Source organism: Pecten maximus, chromosome 19, assembly GCF_902652985.1.
Source record: "Pecten maximus chromosome 19, xPecMax1.1, whole genome shotgun sequence".
Taxonomy (NCBI): Eukaryota; Metazoa; Mollusca; class Bivalvia; order Pectinida; family Pectinidae; genus Pecten; species Pecten maximus.
This window is the reverse complement of record NC_047033.1, coordinates 1,019,847-1,027,595: the sequence shown is the minus strand read 5'-3', so window position 1 is coordinate 1,027,595 and position 7,749 is coordinate 1,019,847.

Below are 7,749 nucleotides of genomic sequence, written 5' to 3'. Positions count from 1 at the left end.
AATTAAATGTTTGTGTGAAAAAAAAAAAAAAAAATTACACGTGTTTGGTGTCAGAATAGTAATGATTAAGGAGTCGTGTGTCATGCTTTCATTCAGGATTTTTTGGTGTTATCATTTTAGTGTTTATGGAGCCAATAAAACTTGTATATAGTTTAGACTGATGCGGTCATACCTATGCTGTGTTTTTTAAGGTATATTATGCTGCAGTTCAACCAGTAGTGTGGTATATATGGGCGATTTTCAATTTATCATGGCCAGAGCAGAGACCAGCTAGGGAAAGGGATATCTTCAATCAATTATTGATTGACACTGCAAGTGATGAGGACGGTTTACCTTTGCCAGCAATGGGTATATTTTGCGCTGCTGACAGGGTTGCTTGGAAAACCCTTGTATGAAAACCCGTGGCGGATACTTATTCACCTGTGTAGACTGTTCATAAGAATAGTATAGACACCTACTGACTACATTGAATTCATTATAACATGTTTATGTGCATTGCATGTATACATCATTGAGTCCCTTTTTAAGAACATGTATGTGGCGCAGTGCTATAGATGTATAAGCTGTGGATTTTCTTTGTCATTCTGTCACTTAATATATATATATGGGAGAACATAATATAAATAAAGATCTAACGACGTTAGGCAACCTAATTTGCGTCTCACTAACTCAGGTGTTAGGTACTGTATCTCACAACCCGCACCTACACACATATCCTTCATTGAGAGAATGATAGTGTATCATAGAATTGGGGTATATGGGTATACTGTTGCAGGATTTGTGTAGTCAATATCGTATTTAACGTCCTTTTCATAATTAACAGCGATGGTCAATTTAAGAACGTAGTCTACACATATTGGCATTACATGGGTTGTTATATATAGGGAAAGGCACGTTCGTGCTTTAAACTTTTGAGTGTTACAGGGTGGTCTGTCATGTATATTATCATTCAACATGTCATTTGGATTACACGCATCAAAGCAAAAAAATCAACATTTTACAAAAATGGTTAAGATGAGATCGTTGGGCAGGATTAGGGTAAGTGATAAAGCTCTCTATGTGCTAAATTATTTTGAATGGAATGAATATGAAACACATGTAACACTGTCGTTAGCTAGTTACGCAAGATGTTATCCACTGAACGAGATCAGATATCAGTGCAAACTATTGATTTCGCACTTATTCTCGCAATACACTCGGGTTCTGCTACTGATCTTGACCACGATAGCTACAGAGGAGTGGGAAAGGATATCATAATCCAGCAAAAGTGAGAGTAATAAGTAGCAGGGCTTAAGAGATACTGGACACCATCAGTGGCAGATACTCAAATTATCTCTCAAATACCCCAAAAAAACAGGACTTCTAAAAGTCTTTAACAGAGAAGGTAAATTTCCTGAGGGCAACCTGCACATCAGAGAAAGAAGTCAGGAACCGCTGCCGGAATATGTCTCCTAGTACGAAGGAGACGTTTACTAATCATGCACACTGACAGAAGACTAGAGGAGGGCGTCCCCAGCTGCTTTGGGGGTACTTGAGGATCAAATCGTCGATGCCATGTATCACACGGCAGCTTACACTGGAGTTCCTGGTGGACAGGAGGCTGCTGTTACACACTTTGTTGGCATGATTACGAATCCTACATGGTCTGAAAAGGATACGCTCATCTCAAAACATGTTGATTTTTTTTTATATATCGCTATATTTCATAAAGCATATATTAGGACAGAGTCCATAAAATAAAAATCACACCCCTTCAATACACCATGCATCAGACAATCCGACATACATATGTCTATAAATACGTAAGCGTTATTCCTGTAAAATGTATATTTTTAATGACTTTCTGCATTGTAACATGTGAAACATGACTTTTCATCTATGTGATACAAATTATGCTACTCGATTTAAAACCTGATGGAGGTTTATTTTGTTTATCATGATATACTGCATTCGAAAATTGCATTTGTAATTAGGTGCTAAATAATCTTCGTACATTATCAAATAAGTTCCCAAATATAGTCAAAATGATTCAAACATTTTTTTTTCTTTTCGTTATCATTATTATTTGGTTTTTAATTGCAAATTGAACTAAAATATTGTAAAGTGAACTAAAATAAATTGTTTATACATGAATTTATAAATATATAGGGACTAACATCTAAATTAATAACCAACTATAGTAAAAGATACACTTTCGATGTGTCCGTCATGTTCCCTTATAGCCATATATATCAATTTATTACATTTTTACCAGTGAAATATCAAAAATTATTCATTCTATAAAAGTGATATTTTTCACTAGTGAAAAATATCATATTTTTCAAAAATATCTCTTTTGCTGATTTGACAAATCAATTTAATGATTAGAAAATACCAAAATAATTGACCAATCAGAAAGCCCGACATATACATGTATGTCAGCACCTGGACAGGGGGAACAGCGGTAAACGTATGCAAACTTTCGCTGTAGGCCTAGTTAGCATACGGGGTAGGTTTTTCGTTGATAAAAAATGTAATAAACAGAATATCTAACAGTGTCTTCAGTAATACCAAATATATTTCACTCGTGTAGCTAATATTTTGATATTTTTCACTCGTGCTGCGCACTCGTGAAACATATCAAAATATTAGCCCCTCTCGTGAAATATATTTGGTATTACTGAAGACACTGTTAGATATCCTCTATATATCTTACAACTGCTTGGACATTTTTTGACAAGAACAATACATATTTTATTTATGTTTGTTTACATATCAAACCAATTTGCCCGCTTTGTGTCCACGCATTTTACATTTCGTTGAAATAATACAGAGTGTTGCGGCTTGTTTAAGTATCTACACGTGTAATTGTATTAGTTTTGAATATTATCGACTTTATGCATTTGTCACAGGAAAACAATAAAAAAAAATTACCCAAATATATGCTGGTCGCGAACTTAAAATAACCCTCGCGAGGTACATGTATAAGCATAAAAGGACTTATATAGGCTTGCCTGTTGTCCAATACATTTTTTTATTGCAATAAAATGTGTTGAAATTTAATAAAAGGTATTCCTGGTTTACTGAAATAGGTTATACAACTCAATCTAGTTTTTCATTTTGGATTTTTATATCCGCATGAAAGGTAAAATGAAGTGGTGCTTGATATTTACAGACACAAATTAGAGTTTACAAGCAAAGCGTTAAATATGTCAACATTACCAGTACAAAGGTTTACATATTGATTACATTGAAATATAAGCAATGTACTCCGGAATGTACGACGCGTCCTCAGTAAAACTGGCCGTTTGAATCGAGGTCACCCAAAAAAGGTTAACGTCCTTCACATGAGTACCTGATTAGGTAAAAGAAAACCACAAAACTCTGTCATACGGCATACCCCTCGAGAAATAAAAAAAAAAAATGGAATTATGATGACGGCTATAAATCTCTCTTCAACATTCATATTACATAATACATGAATTACCCGATGTTCGTCATGTTCTGTATATCACGTCAAAAGTGTTATAAAGTGTTTCAGAAACAAAACACATGATTTGTATTAATTTAGGTTTACCAAATATCAGATTCATTTAATTTATTGAAATTTGAAGCAATTGCTTTGGTATCTGCGGTGGTCGACTACATAGTATTGCTCGTTCAAAAAGAAATGATTCTATATTAGAGGTCGTTTACTAGTATGCCATGGACACCGTCTATTACATCTCAGGACGATACGCTGCCTTGATGGTTTGACCTGTGTATAACGGATGCCGTCGAAAAAGCACAGGACAACGAATAGCATATGTTTCTTCCTGTGCAACACTTAGGAACGTGGTTCCTGTGTTTCGTCCACATCCATTTCTTTAAATTTTGCTGATGCCATTCCCCTTCATTATGAAGATATATTGGTGGACGTGGAAGTGCAACATCAAAATCTAAAAACACGACGGACGATTATATCGTATTTTTGTTAATGAACGTATTCGATGTTTAGTTGAGGACATATTTAGTTTTCTTACTACACATCTTTTCATGTTTCCTTATATAACAGGTAAATGAAGCGTTGTCTACTGTTCTGTAAAGCATCAAGAACGATTGCAATATAAATGCATACATTTCCTTTAAAATCAAATTATCGCGTATTTACGATTAATTTAATACTTTTTACTTAACTCTCTTGCAGTAACTCATGTCAGGACTGACGTGTTTATTTTCCACGTGCATATACATAATCCTTTAATCCGGCGCAAAGCAGATTCGACTTTTAGAAATGCTTGGGGCATTTAGTGAAATAAGCATGATGCTACGTACACCCAATATGTTTCTCTTGTTTCCGTAATGTCTGACTATTCAACATATTGATGTTGACTGTTAAAGGTGATCCTTATGACAGACGTATAACGAGGTGTTCCATAATGGTGGCTTTAGTGATGACGTAGATAGGTATGCCTAGCAAACGTCATCGATCCTGTTAATAGGTAAGATGATGTTAGATAAGTTAGTGAATTGCTTCCCTGTTTCTTCATTTGCATTGGAGTTTTTATATTTGATAAATTTGCGCACCTGTCAAGAGTTTGTTTACCTAATCCTTAGCCAGGATTTTATGTTTGACATTCACCGTTAAAGAAAGGCACGTAACTTTATATATCTATCACCTGTGGGTGGCATGTCAATCTTTTACGTGCCATCTTTAAATGATATACAAAATGATGTATATATTAGGCTACTTTGGTACATATCCATGTTCACACCAGGTTTTAAGTATCAGTTTTGAAAACATAACATCAATGGCAATGTCAAATTTGGTGTTACTAAACACCTGGATCGCTTCGTGCTGTTTCGGGCATGTGAAACCTTTTGCCGGTAATGAGCCTATTAAGGATAAACTAATTTATAATATATCCATCACACTATCAAATAAACAGGTTTTTTGTTTTTGCATTGTCACTATGACAGGGCGGGTATCGTCTATAAATCCATGGAGATTATATTATATTGTTCATCTTCTGGTACCATCATCCAAAGATGACGACTGTTGGTGAGTATTTACGTTATCAAAAAATTATGGTTTTTGAGTAGAAATACAAGTATATAAATGTAACCAAGTCGTTTTTGTCATAATGATAACTCAAATCATACTTATATAATTGTTGTATTTGAGTTACACATCCTTGTTTATATGCAGTGAAGCTATACACGTGTTTAAAACTAACAACAATAACATATAACTAGACAAGTTGGCAAACTAAATATACTGTTGACACGAGAGACCATTCATTAATGCTTTATACACCGGCTTTACCTGTCGCTACCATAAATAATTGATTAATGGAAATATAAAGATAGATATGGTATCTTGACTTCAGAGCAATCCGTTGGAGATATATACAACGAACAATCAGATCGTCGGAAGTCAATCCAGCCCCCAGACGGTGGATGGGGATGGGTTGTGACTATTTCCAGTTTCTTCATCAGTATGGTGGTGGATGGTGTCAATGGGATATTTGGGATAGTTTACCTGGAATTCTTATCTGCGTTTGGTGGAAGTAAAGGAAAGACACAAGCTATCGGTTCAGTGATGTATGGGACAATTTTCATATTAGGTAAGCATTTTTACATAGCTTTTATCCATACTGCTGTCCTCAAAAACACAGGCTCATCCAGCGCATGGATGTAGCACCTATACAGTGAAGACCGACCTTTGATATCCATATATATATTAAAATGAGGTTAAACTATCAAAGATATAAAGAGGTAGTTGCCAGCATACAAAACCAAGCTATAACACCAATTGGGTCATGTTCCGTTTACAGAAGGCAGTCCATTTTTGCTTGTTTAGTAATCAAACTAGACGAAAACGACAAGGCAATGTAAAAATTAATCCGAAGGGTTCTGATGTTAATATCGCCTTTCTAACTGACTTTTGGCGATTTAACAACAGAACTCGACCAATACAGAAAACGAGCAATTTTTCGACCCACCATCAGGTCGGCGTTTGAACAATATTTTCCCTTATTCCCTTCAACCTGGCACATAAAATATATACATCGATTAAAAGGTAAGATAATATTTTATTAGCATACATACATATTTTACTCACTGATCATCGTTCACGTCAGGACACAAGATCTCGTGAGATTTCAATGTAAAACGATCTGGCAAAAGTATCTTGTGGTGAGATTTGGGTCACGTGATTAGCAATAGTGGTAGCTTTAGAGTTCTCTGAAAACGAGATGGCAAAGTATGTGGATGGATTTATTTAGTGAACAATGATCAGTGAGTAATATATGTATGTAAGCTAATAAAATTTTATCTTACCTTTTAATCGATGTATACCTTTTATGTGTCAGATTGAGGGGATATGGAGTAAACGCCGACGTGATGGTTGGTCGGAATAATACTCGTTTTCTATATGTAAGACGTTCTGACGTACATGTATCTATGTAGTAAGATCGTACAATTTAGACTATGTAAAATATGTATTGAATAGCGGGTGACGTCATCGGTACGTCCTGTATATGGTTAGTGGGGTCGTCGGCATGTCTAGTATCTATAGTTAGTGGCGTCGTTGGTATGTCTAGTATATATGGTAAGTGACGTCCTCGGTGTGTCTAGTATATATGGTTAGTGACGTCGTCGGTATGTCCAGTATCTATAGTTAGTGACGTGGTCGGTATGTCTAGTATATATGGTTAGTGACGTGGTCGGTATGTCCAGTATCTGTGGTTAGTGACGTCGTCGGTATGTCCAGTATATATGGTTAGTGACGTTGTCGTTATGTCCAGTATCTATGGTTAGTGACGTCGTCGGTATGTCCAGTTTCTATGGTTAGTGACGAGGTCGGTATGTCCAGTATCTGTGGTCAGTGACGTCGTCAGTATGTCCAGTATATATGGTTAGCGAGGTGGTCGGTATGTCCAGTATCTATGGTTAGTGAGGTGGTCGGTATGTTCAGTATATATGGTTAGCTAGGTGGTCGATATGTCCAGTATCTATGGTTAGTGAGGTGGTCGGTATGTCCAGTATCTATAGTTAGTGACGTCGTCGGTATGTCCAGTATCTATGGTTAGTGACGTCGTCGGTATGTCCAGTTTCTATGGTTAGTGACGAGGTCGGTATGTCCAGTATCTGTGGTCAGTGACGTCGTCAGTATGTCCAGTATATATGGTTAGCGAGGTGGTCGGTATGTCCAGTATCTATGTTGAGTGACGTCGTCGGTATTTCCAGTATATATGGTTAGCGAGGTCGTCGGTATGTCCAGTATCTATGGTTAGTGAGGTGGTCGGTATGTCCAGTATCTATAGTTAGTGACGTCGTCGGTATGTCCAGTATCTTTGGTTAGTGACGTCGTCTGTATGTCCAGTATCTATGTTTAGTGACGTCGTCGGTATGTCCAGTATATATGGTTAATGACGTCGTCGATATGTCCAGTATCTATGGTTAGTAACGTCGTCGGTATGTCCTGTATCTATGGTCAGTGACGTCGTCGGTATGCCCAGTATATATTGTAAGTGTCGCCGTCGGTATGTCCAGTATCTGTGGTCAGTGACGTCGTCAGTATGTCCAGTATATATGGTTAGTGACGTCGTTGGTATGTCCAGTATCTATTGTTATCGACGTCGTCGGTATGTCCAGTATATTTGGTTAGTGATGTCGTCGGTATGTCCAGTATCTATGGTTAGTGACGTCGTCGGTATGTCCTGTATATATGGTTAGTGACGTCGTCGGTATTTCCAGTATCTATGGTTAGTGACGTCGTCGGTATGT